This window comes from Petromyzon marinus, unplaced genomic scaffold (genome assembly GCF_048934315.1).
Source record: "Petromyzon marinus isolate PM22_M1 ecotype Great Lakes invasive population unplaced genomic scaffold, UKy_Petmar_22M1.pri1.0 PM_Scaffold_65, whole genome shotgun sequence".
Lineage (NCBI taxonomy): Eukaryota > Metazoa > Chordata > Hyperoartia > Petromyzontiformes > Petromyzontidae > Petromyzon > Petromyzon marinus.
The window spans coordinates 87,423-100,542 of NW_027423667.1; the positions used below are offsets into that span (position 1 = coordinate 87,423).

Genomic DNA, 13,120 nt, shown 5'->3' on the forward strand with positions numbered 1-13,120 from the left:
TGACGCCCGGTTTGGTGGTGCCGTATCGGGCTCGAGGTTTGTTACAATAATAATATAATTCATCAGTATGTATATATTATAATAATTAATATTTGTAAGGCGCATTTAATCCGATGATCCCAATGCGCCCGGTGTATGGAAAGCAGGGAAATGAGACGACCAAAACGAGGAAATGAGACGACCAAAACTATGGGGAATAGACCATTTTACCGAGGTGAGTTTCCATGGCGAGATTTAAATAGCTTTAAAAATTCTGTCTTGTTATCAGAGGCCAACGTGTTCCATAGTCTCGGAGCTGCACTGGCAAAAAGCCCGATCGCCCCCAGGAATTGAGACTTGACCTCAGAAAACTGAGTAGGAGATCAGAAGATCTCACGGACCTCATTGGTGTACATGAGTGGATCAGCTCCTGTAAGTATTGTGGGGCTAACCCACTGACAGCCTTGTAGCTCAACAGCAGGACCTTATAACCAACTGGATATATATGCAATGGTGTTTTCCTACGCGTCAGATACCTGGATGAAATAGCCGATGTGGTCTTCCGAGCTTGTCTTGAAGAGCGGGTTCCCGAGGAGCATCTCGGCCACCACACATCCGAGTGACCACATGTCCGCGCTGCATGTGACCGGGAGCCCAAAGTACATTTCGAGGGCCATGTACCACATCGAGCCAAGACACCAAGCTCCTAGCAGCACACGGACATACAGGTGACCAAACAAGGTGGCACTTGCACATTATTCACCTGTACTTGTGAAGTGCAGAATAGATGAGGGTATGCACACGCAGTCACGTATGGCACTCAAAATACGCACAATGACAAAGATCGCCCACGTAAATGCGTGTATCAGCTGGGTAGCACTTAGAAATGTAAATTATTTTCATTACACTGGTGCCAGCTATCATAGAGTGCAGCTGTCATGTCGCGAGAGTTCTCTGCGGTGAGTAACAACTTCTTTAAAAGCAACGGCGCTGCGACGCCTCTCTGAATAAAATTAACGCCGAGCCGCTTTGCGCGTTTCAAGATTCAGTGATGAACTGGGGACACCTACCACCACCCTGTAATGTGCAGACGTCTCGGAACGGGAAAAGGTTAAGTGAGGAATGAGGACATAGGAACTTAGGGCTGCCATGCGATCTGTACATTTGCAAACGTAAATCACATGTAAATCACACGTAAATCAGCCATCCGCGACGAAAATTCCAATGGGATTGGCTACTGGCTCCAGACTTTCAATACCAGCAATCGATTATGAAAATTGTTACTGGTTTACTGGCTCTTGTTTGACAACTACCCTCCTCAAAACTGGGAGGTTGAGAGTTGAAATCCTGGCCAAATGATTGACGAAATGTAACGTTTGAAGGGTATCAGTGTCACTACCACGCTTTGTTTAAGCGGTGCTAACCACCACGCCACCACAGCACGAAGACAAAGACCCCCCATATAGCTTAAACAGGCTCGTAGCGCAGCGTGCTAACCGTTAACACCACCGCTCCCCACAAACACTGTGACACGCACACACACACATGCTGCTACACACGTACACACACACAGGGCAGCTAGATCACTCACTTGGGCAGGTCTCGCTGATGCTGAGGCCAAAATCCGTGAGCCTGATATTGCCACTGATGTGGTCTTTGACCAAGATGTTTGCCTGCAAAAAAGACAGTGGTTGTCAGTGAAACTCGTGGTGTGTCGGTGAGATTGCGTCTTGTTGAATTGGTTCATGGCAGTTTACTCAAAGATTTCATGTACTCATTTTTGTTGAACACTTACTGCCCTTTGAAAATGTAATCATGCTTGAAGATCTCCCTACCCCATGCCGTGTTAATCAAGGCGGTTGTATGGCCATACCTCACCATGCTGCTTAGGGGGCTTTTGAAGGCAATGGGATCCAGGACAGGTTCAGATATCGCCCAAACCCTTGTTTTAGCCGTGGCCAGAAATCGAATTCGGGTCATTAACTTCTGAGTGCAGTTTGCGAACTACTACACTGCTACGCCCATCATTTAGCTTTGGCATTCGGAATTGTTGCTTAGGGCAGTGGTCGTTGTTTAACGCAAATTAGAAAATATTAAATGTTCCGCGGAGCGTTGGTTGTTGAGAGCAAACAGAGATCCACATGAAAAGTTGTATTTCTATGCAAGTTTTGGCTATCTGTGTTTATGAAATAGCAAGTCGTGGCATGTGTTGTTGCAGTGTAGAATAAGATATCTCGAAATCCTGTTACTAAGGTTTACAAGAGTGTTCTCATTTTCTACAACTGCACGAACTGAGGCACTAATTCCATACTGACGGACAAAAGTCGCAGCGTATAAGCCATAGGTCTCGTCCAGCTTCTGGAGGAGGTCTCCGCTGTGTGACGGCACAAAACGTGAACGGTTACAGTTTCTTCCTGCTTGTGACCCATTCCCTGATTGGCCCCTTGAACGGGAGCACACGTGCTTGACTGAGGCGAAGCCGCACGGAGTAACCATACACGGTTGCCGCTCAACTCAAAAGATAGTCAATGAGGCAGGAAGGCATTATAAACAGTTATGTCTGACCATGGAGCCGCGTACAAAGACAATAATTCTAGGGAATTCTGAAAGCCTACGGACATTTATTCTACATCCAAATGATTCATGTGTGTGAACACACGGACGCATCGGTGTTTGGGGGAGCGGTAGTGCAGCATTTAGCGCGTTGCTCTACAATTCCCGCTCACAGCCAAGACCAGTGACGATTATCTGAACCAATCCTGGGCCTCCCCTAGGTCGACTCAGCCTCAAATGAGTACCTGGTTGCGGTGTGTAAACATCGCCAATAGGGGAGACAAAGGCGGCCGGGCATGGTGCTGGCCACCCACCCCCTCGTGTGCCGTGCCGGCCTTCGTAGGTGCTCGCTAACAGCACTTGCCCCTACAGTCTGTTAAGGGTTCACTGGGGATCTTTGTTTTTGTTTGTTAGCCTGTGTGAGTGAGTTACTTTGTGAGTTCATGTGAGTTACTCCGAGTCTGTGAGTGTGTTACCCGGTGAGACTGAGTTGAGTGGGAGTGACTGTGAGTTACTGTGTAAGTCTGTGAGTGTGTGAGTTACTCTGAGTCTGTGTGAGTCCGAGTGAGTCTCCGAGTGTCTGAGTGAGTGACTCTGTGAGTCTCTGAGTGAGTGACTCTGTGAGTCTCTGAGTGAGTGACTCCGTGCGTCTCTGAATGTGGCTCTGTGAGTCTGTGGCTCTGAGTCTCTGAGTGAGTGACTTTGTGAGTCTCTGAGTGAGTGACTGAGCGTGAGTCTCTGAGTGTGGCTCTGAGTCTCTGAGTGAGTGACTGGATCTCTGAGTGTGGCTTTGTGAGTGCGTGCGAGTTTCTGAGTGAGTGACTGTGAGTCCCTGAGTGAGTGACTGAGCGTAACTCTGTGAGTCTCTGAGTGCGTGTTACTCTGCGAGTCTGTGTGTGTGTCAGAACTAGTATGTGAGTGTGAGTCTGTGTGTGAGTTACTCTGTGAGTCTGTGTGAGTGAGTCTGTGAGTGAGTCTGTGGGTCTCCTTGAGTGAGTGTGAGTCTGTGTGAGTGACTGTGATTCTCGGAGTGACTCTGTCAGTCTCTTGAGTGTGGCTCTGTGAGTCTGAGTGAGTGACTCTGTGAGTCTCTGAGTGTGGCTCTGTGAGTCTGAGTGAGTGACTCTGTGAGTCTCTGAGTGTGGCTCTGTGAGTCTGAGTGAGTGACTGTGAGTCTCTGAGTGTGGCTGTGAGTCTGTGGCTCTGTGAGTCTGAGTGAGTGACTGTGAGTCTCTTGAGTGTGGCTGTGAGTCTCTTGAGTGTGGCTCTGTGATTCTAAGTGAGTGACTGTGAGTCTCTGAGTGTGGCTCTGTGAGTCTAAGTGAGTGACTGTGAGTCTCTGAGTGTGGCTCTGTGAGTCTGAGTGAGTGACTCGTCATCACCATCGTCATCAACATCATCATCACCGTCGTCACCATCTTCATCACCACCTCCATTACCCAGGTGCCATGGGGTCGACACGCTGAGATGGGATGGGTGGCCAGCACCACGCCTGGCCGCCTTTGTCTCCTCACATTCACCGAACCTGGATATTCATTTTAAGGCAGAATAGACCTGGGATGGGACCGAGATTGGTTCAGATACTCGTCACCGATGTTGGCCGTGAGTTGGAATAGAACTCGGGTCGCCGGATCCCGTCGCACGGTGCGCTAACCACTTCGGCACCGCTCCCCATGTAATCCTCACTTCAAGCACACACCTCATCACCGACACAGCTTCCACATCGTCATATCCACCACTCCTCCCCCAGCCCCATCGCTTACAACACTCTCACCCCTTCCCTCTTCACAATGCCGATGCACCTCACACTCCCCACACCTCCCATGCTCCCACCAGCAGCTTCCACTCCCGATGACGCCTCCTCACAATACCCCTTCACTCCCTCCCATTGGACCGCCGTTCTCAAACTATAACTTTTAAACTAAACTATATTTTGATTTAAAGCTTTCGTGAATGCAGGGATTCATATTCTTGGTTCTTTCGGTAAAGTCACGTAGAAGGGAAACAATAAAATAATAAAAATATAAAACAATAAAATTCTCACGACGTTTCGACTGCAACACAAGCAATCATCAGGTGATGATGATCATCAGGTGATGATGATTGCTTGTGTTGCAGTCGAAACGTCGTGAGAATTGTATTGTTTTATATTTTTATTATTTCATTGTTTCCCTTCTACGTGACTTTACCGAAAGAACCAAGAACATAAACAATATTTTTTATTTTACCAGTTTGAGGCCCCACTGAGCTATGGAGCTATTTTTCAGAAGCAACCTGGCTATCACAAATGTTATCTTCAACGAAGTGGCTTATCCCGTGGAAATTTATAGAGGCCAAATACTCTAAACGCGTGATGTTTATTCTAAATGTAGTGAGAGAGACATGCAACCTCAAAATATACAGCAGGCGACAGGGTCCGGATTGAATCCACGGCCTCCTGCGTACCAGACGAGGTAGTTAACATATTGCCACTGTGGTGCCCTGTGGTCACGTGAGGCCTACCACTTCTGAATGGCTTGTGATGCATATTTGAACATTACTGCAAGCGTCTTAGCCTCAGTCATTAGTCAGGTATTCGAAGGGAATATTGTCATTTGGTAACGCTATTTCAAATATCGTTCATTAAACGTTCAATTTTAATGCAATGCAATTGAGGGACTTTGTGGAGTCTTGTCGTGGTCTGGAGCTGTGGTTGTTGTGTTGCTACCTTGCCCAAGCTTGCATTTGTTGACAAATTGGCAGGAATGTATGTACTTTGTATTTTTAGCAATTTGCTTACATTTTCTCCATCTTGCCTCTCATCGGTTTTGGAAATAGCTCGCTGACCCTCCCCTACTGGACATATGTGAAAAAGATCATCATAGCTCATCGGATTCCTCCAGGATATAAAATAGATTCGGATTCTGATTAATCAGTGGCGCTGCGAACAACCTATTCCCTCTATTGCTGCGGGAATCTGCATCCACACATGATCAAGCACCCCTGTCTAATGCAATAGACATGGTTCCTTTGTCATAGACATGTAATTCTGCAAATGTGCAGAAATGTCTTCCTTCATAATAAAGGTTTTTGGGTTAGATCGCGTTTATTTATAAATGTGTCGTAACCCTCCACCACCCGACACGGCCAATCAGCAAAGAAAAGTGTCACGTTGACAAAAGACAAATAATTCACTACTTCAGCCCACCGGTGTGTTGAAGAGTTAATCCACATTTACAGTTTGAGTACTCCACCACCCGACACGGCCAATCAGCAAAGAAAAGTGTCGGGTGGTGGAGTACTCAAACTGTAAATGTGGATTAACTCTTCAACACACCGGTGGGCTGAAGTAGTGAATTATTTGTCTTTTGTCAACGTGACACTTTTCTTTGCTGATTGGCCGTGTCGGGTGGTGGAGGGTTACGACACATTTATAAATAAACGCGATCTAACCCAAAAAACCTTTATTATGAATAATATTGGTCGCGAAAGCCTACGTGTTAAACAGAAATGTCTTCCGTATGCGACTTACTCCAGACAAGTTTAGACTATTAAACGTGACCTGTTATGACTCGTCTAATGTGTATTGTGTGGTCGTTAGCACAGAAAGATGTGTCTGGTAATGTCCTAATGGACCAAAAATAGTAAAAAGGAGGCTGGGTTTGTGTTGTTCAGAGTGACCACCATATACAGACTCTTGTACGTACAAACGAGTTCGGTTCCAGAGGTCTGTTCGTAAGTCGATTTGTTCGTGAGTCCACCTTTACTCCCGTCGATTTCAAACACGTTTTACGGCTTGTACACTAAACACGGGGAATGGCTTTAAAAGTTGCCTCAGGTTCTTCACGTTCTGCAGATGTAGATGCCACCATGAACTTGCGACTCTCGGTCCAAACAGGAAACTGGACATACGGACAAGTTTGATCATATCTCTGTATGTTCGTAAGTCAAATGTTCGTAAGTAGAGGAGTCCCTGTGTAGTGGCATACAGCCCTGACGTCAGCAGGCCAGGTTATACACCAGAGGGGGATCTAGGGAAAGGTCGCAGAAGGGGCACTGAATTCATAATGATACAATAATTCAGTAACACTGTACAAGTGTACAGCACGTCAGATCATTACATGGCCTAACCCTGGTTGGAAACACCGTGGGAGTGAAGAAGAAGATGGATTAATAATCATAATTATTTACATTTGTAAGGTGCATTTCACCCGTATGCCACCAGACTTAACTTGGAGTGTCTAAATTATCTTTGCCCACCAGAATGAACAGACCTCATCTTTCCCACCCCTGCAGACTTGGTATTAAAGTAGATACATGCTAATGTTTACAAAGTAACGGACTCTTGACCAATTTCATTTCCACATAAATCAATCATTCGGAAATAGGCCCCACTATACCCCACCGACTACAGCACTCTAATCTTGCCTCCTCGTTTTGCCTCTTCCACCTGCCTCAGGCTCGTCAGCACCGCCTTTCGTGCAGCCATGCGGGTGTGAGGTCATCATCACGAGAGGCCGTGCACTTCATCGTTCGCACGCGGCGGAGGAAGCACTGAAGTCAAACGTTTACATACGTGCGGTTTAGTGGGGTCATTTCCGAGCGAACTCGGTTTGAAAGTGTTTATCGTTGAATGTGGAAGGGTTTGGGTTCGTTTTCGGGTTACCACCTTTTCCACTATGGAGATCAAACCCAGACCTATGTTTCAGTCGGTCTAGGTCTGTCAACAACCATGCAGTAGTAAAGTTCAGCACAGTACCGGTACCAGATCTCGGTACAAATTAATTCATGCCACCCAAACACAGATGCCAATTCACAGACTGTCTCGGCTGGACCGAGACAGGAGATAACCCAAGGGTAGTGGGAGGATAACCGCTTTGTGAGCTATTTGTAAGTAATGCGTTTAGAGTATTTGGCTGCTATAAATTTCCACGTGATAAGCTACTTCGTTAAGCTATAATTTGTGGCCAGGTCGCTTCTGAAAAAGAGCTATATAGCTCTCAATGGGCCTTACCTGGTAAATAAAAAATAGTTTACTTTAATCGTATACATACTTGAATTTTACTGCGGATGTTTTAAAACATGTCCTGTCTAACTGTAAACTTTGTTTGAATTTCAGTGGGAGAAGATGCTTCTCACACAGACGTTAAAGCAGGTACCAGAGTCCACCTGAAGCTACTGCAGTGTGCGCCTCATATAGGATTCCGTCCATTACTGTTGGTGCGATGGTTTGGATTTTCAAGTTGAAATCTACAAGTTCATTTTATTTTTACCCAGGCGACAACTCAATTGTCAAGGGTAGTCCTGTTTGGCAGAGGCTATCCTCTTCTCTTGAGTTCCACATCTTGGAGAGGATGTGATTAGTCAGCATCGATGCCATTTTAGTTGGTGTCACGCATCATGCGTGCATTCTTAAATTACTGACGCCGACTGAAGACTGAAGATGCAAGTGTGCCATCTGACAATGAAAGTTATGAAGCCATTTTTTGTCATTGCCAATCTTCCTTTGTGCTCTGTCAGAGTCTGGGATAACACGGCCTTGGTGAAGTCCCCTGGACTTGTGTAATTTTTGTATTATTATTTTTTTTCATTTTGACACCTCTGCTCCACGTCCTTCGATTGCATCCATCTGCACCTCCGATTAGCACGGCTGGCTGACGTATGGCGCGAACGAGGTTCAACGCACATACCTACAAGGAGTGTAAATTCATACGGTGCCAGAAACTCTGCACGAGTTCGTGCCGCGTTCTCCCGATGTTGCCGTCGATGTTTGTCCAGCGACAAGCCATTCGTTGCCACGCGCGAACCTGTCTCACCTCCACAATCACAGGGCCGAGTGTGTGACGTGTCTGCCAAGCCGTGTGATGTGTCTGCGGATGATAATCTTCAGCAGAGGCCTGTGCCTTCTCCCACAGACGCCGCGCAACTGACGCCGCTCCCAGCGCCGCCGACCTCTGCTTCCCCGGCCACGGCCCCGGGGAGTTCCTCTCCTCTGCTGGACACCCCGTGTGCTGGACCTGCTGCTCCACCACACTTGCCTGCCCACTACACAGGCACAAAGAGGTACGGGCAGAACTAATGCATAAATGCTTTCAACATAAGTTGGAGAGAGCTGAGCCTTTCTAGGAATTCGGCAATGCTTTCCCACCTGTGACTGCTCCCGATATATGACTCGAGAGCATGTAGGTTTTGCTTGCAGGCCACACACACACATGAATGATGTGTTTGGTATTATCTCATGGAAAATAATAAATTGCACAAGGGCCAGGGTCATGCCCCATTCATTCTGAACGATTAAACCAAACTGACCCACGTTCACACACGAGAGCAGAGAGGTTGGCTGCAGGGTGACGCACGCGAAGAACGCGTCGCTGTGAAAGTGTTAGAAGGTTCCCCTTCGTACCTTCTTACTCTCCCTCCCCCCTCCTTCCGGTCAGGTGATTTTGAAGTGTCGTCGTCGTCATGCGAGGACGTGGACCAAGACAGCGCGTGGAACCAGTGGCTGCGCTCCGAGATCCCGGGGCTCTTCCTGCTGGCCCTGCACACATTTACCGTGAGTCGGTGCAGATGTGGCCTCGCGACTGGGCTGCCACCTGTCTGCGTTTGACCCCCGGACAGTGTTCGGGTGGCAGCAGGAATTGATTTGTGTCGACATCTGGTACCCCGGGTATGGCTATGGTTGAATTTTATCACCGTGAACTGCACAGTTTTAACAATAGACCTCGGCTCGCTGAGAAATGTGTCTGGGTTTTCTCTGTCGTGGAAATGGTGGCAACTGTACTTGGGGCATCGGCACGTTTATTCGCGCTTCGGCTCCATTTACACCGAGAGTCACGTGTTTGTCTCGTGTGGGGAGTGGTGGTGTAGCTGTTAGGGGGCATCCATTTAGTATGTATGCATGGAGGGGGGAGGAGGGGTTAACCCACATGCGTACGCTTGCGTATGGGGGGTCTACTGACAATGTGTAAGCCGACTGCAACGGCATGAATCTGCCCATCGCAGTGACATGGGGAAGTAATTACTTCCGACAAAGGCGTTCTATGACCTTTTAAATCGTACTCAGATTTGAGAACGGGGACAGTTTGCATTTATGATCCTGAATCATGACAATTCCTTGACTCTCCGGCAGTGGTGAATCGTTCCAACCATCAGTAGGAATCGTGTATATGTGTGTACGTGTATGCACAGCTGTACCCATTGGCTTCTGTTTTGGTCACGTACGTTTCTTTTTTATTTCGTGGAATATCACTTGCTGTACTCCACGCGGTGAGTGCTTTGTGTATATAGGAATCATGTTATGTAGAGAATATAAATCTAATTCAGTACCTCTATATGTCTCCCACAGACGAGCGGGGAGACAGCAGCCAGGCAGTGAGCCGGCACTCCCAACAATCGCCCAAGCTCTGCGGTTCTCTTTACATTCCGATATTTGCAGCCACTTACTGAGTGTTTACATGTGGGGGGAAACCAGTACACTCGCAGAAAACGAACGAATGTGAGCAAGGGGGCAACGTTCTATCCCGTGCAGATGGAAAGGATTCCACAGTTGTGATCCACTGCCTCCTGGCAAGCCACTGTATGACTCATCCTCGATGCCCACCGGAAGGGAGATTGCACACTTGCAATTGAATTCCCTGAGATTATTTATATCATGGGGTAGGCAGTGACAAAGCCCCTGACTCACTTAACACGAACATGCGGTCCAGTGCATTGTACGTGCAAGGATACTTGCTTTCCAAAATGTATAAATGTGTGTTGAACTTGAATCTTGACTTAAAGCTTTCGTGACTGCAGGAATTAATATTCTTTGGGTCTTTTGGTAAAGTCACGTAGATAGAACAATAAAATAATAAAAATAAAGTGAATACAAAATAATAATTAAAATATCACGACGTTTTGATCACAACACAAGCAATCGTCATCATTTTTCTCTTGATGACGATTGCTTGTGTTGCGATCGAAACGTCGTGATATATTTTACTTTTTTATTCACTTTATTTTTATTATTTTATTGTTCTATCTACGTGACTTTACGGAAAGACCCAAAGAATATGTGTTGAACTTCTTTCACAGTGTGCGTAGCCAACCGTGCTAATCTGTGGTACATTAACACCTTGCCACAAATGCCCTGTTGCTCATGAGCACAGCGACTAAAATGAATCAGGCGCAAGGTTTGCGTGATTAATTCTTACAAAGTGGGGTCTATAATGAACAATATGGCTGAAGCTCGAGTTCTATTCATTTAAAACCAAACGTGTTTCTTACCAACCATACCTGGTGTTTGCACACAGATACAGATTCTGGGCGATGCGTTCTACATCATTCGGAATGCGCTGTTGCAATGTGCAGCCACAGCTGCTGCAAAAATATTCGTCTCGGTTTGATCCACTGAACAATATCCACTGACCACACCGCACGCGCAACAATGATATAACTATGAACAAAAATATGAATAAATTAAGATGGTTTATTAAATATATTGCACGTAAGAAAATACAGCAATAGACGTAAAAATACATGGGAGTTTAACACGTAGGCTTTCGCGACAAATATCCATAATACAGGTTTTATGGGTTGGATCAAGTAAATATATAAATGTGTCGTTAAAGCCGCCACCACCCGACAGCCAACTAGTAAGGGTTGTCACGTAAACAGAACATGCCAATTCATCACTAGTACAGCACACCGATGTGTGGTGTGTTGGAGAGCCAAGCTACAACATTTACCATCGGAGTACGACGTTTCAGTAATTACAACTAGCTTCATCAGGCAACAGCAAGATTTGGGAGAAGTCCACCTGTTTAATTCCTTATATAGAGGCGTAGATGTGATGACAACATTTGTGCTCTCTTTGAGCGCAAAGTGGGGGGGGGGGGATTAATGAATCAACGTACATTATACATGCACATTATGCTAGCCCATTCATCTTGTACTTAGTGTCCATTGTGTGTACTAAAATAGCCATACAAACGGTAATTTGATGATTCTCTTCCATGCAGCACTAAGTCGGTAGCTATCCAAACGATTACAATTATTTTTATTTCTTTAAATTTAGATAGATTATGTAATTAGTCTTGGCCAGTAGTAACTAGTTTTGCACAGAACTTCAACATTATCAAAATCAATTGAGTGTCCTTGTGGGCACGCGTGTTTTGCTACTGCTGACAGTTGTATTTGTGAGCATTTCATATTTCTGTGGTGTTCTTTTAGTCTCGTGCTGATCATTCGTCCTGTTTGCCCTACATAGCATTTGCCACAAGTGCAATTATTCCGGTACACACCTTCTGTTGATAGCTTCAGTAATAGAACAGCAAAGAAATATCAAATAGTCCTTTTCGTAGGTTTCCATATGCCTTTTGAATTTGCCTGGCTGATCAAAGTTTCGACCGCAGATGCCATTGGTCAGGGGTCTCTTTGTCCGTTCTCATGTGGGACTCTAGGCATGATGGCAGTTGGAATGCTTTCCCACAGACTTGGCAAGACATTTGTTTTCTCACTCTAGTGACTATGGGAGTGAGGTGGAGTCGAGACGGGCGCTGGTCAGGCGTGGCATTTCCCAGCAGGCGCCTTCGTTCCATGCGCGGTTGCTGTGATAGCAATAACTTCGTTGCATGCAGGTGCGCCCTTTGCAGAAGGTGGCATTGTCTGCAACTCTGCCACCTCACCACCAGGACTCGACAAGCTGCTGCTGCTGGAGCTGCTGGTGCCATCCATGGCAAAGCCAATTCTTTCAGCACCATGACTCGCAGCCGAGTAGCTCTGACACACCTTCAACACAGCATTGGCAAAATTGCCGTCATTCACCATGCCACGTGCGCCCCTTGAGTTATTTCCGTGGGTCTCCATATGCCTTCTGAGTTTGTAGGGCTGATCAAAGCTTTGATCGCAGATGTGGCATCTTTCACCACCGGTCTTGTGCATTCTCATGTGGGACTCTAGGCACCATGCCAGTTGGAATGTTTTCCTGCAGACATCGCAAGAGATTCGTTTTCTCACTCTAGTGACTCTATCGGATTCCAGTGGCTCTATCAGATTCAACACCGCATTGGCAAAACTGCCGTTATTCACCAAGCCTGGTGCACCCTTTATCATGTAATACTTTTCGTGGGTCTTCATATGCCTTTTGAATTTCCCTGGCTGATCAAAACTTCGTCCGCATATGCCGCACCATTGATCACGGGTCTCCTTGTGCGTTCTTACGTGGGATTCTAGGCACCATGCCAGTTGGAATTTTTCCCACAGACGTCACAAGAGATGAGTTTTTTCGCTCTTGTAACTCTACCGGATTGAGGTGGGGTCGAGACGGGTGCTGGTGAAGTGCCATCGATGGTAAAGGCAATTCTCCCAGCACCACCTTGACTCGCAGCGGAGTTGCTCTCGCACATCTGAAACAAAAGACAAAGTTCACGCGCATGACACCTGTGTCACGAGTGTACTCACAAAGGCATACTTAAGGTGACATAAGATTCATTACAACAGATTCATTATAACAGAACTCCTCAATAGTGCAGATCCTACCATCTTCTATTTTACTCCTTATCCACCAAAATAAGTACTCTTTGGTTCTTTCGGTAAAGTCACGTAGGTAGGAAAAATAAAATAAAAAATA

At 46.4% G+C, this 13,120-nt stretch overlaps 1 long non-coding RNA gene across 1 annotated transcript; it reads left to right on the forward strand.

The window, feature by feature from the left end:
- Positions 1-541: 541 nt before the first annotated feature.
- On the forward strand, positions 542-8,570 carry LOC142923750 (uncharacterized). The gene is made up of 4 exons (XR_012940821.1): positions 542-707; positions 6,971-7,087; positions 7,631-7,666; positions 8,427-8,570. It is a non-coding gene; the product is annotated as an uncharacterized LOC142923750 (long non-coding RNA).
- Positions 8,571-13,120: the final 4,550 nt, after the last annotated feature.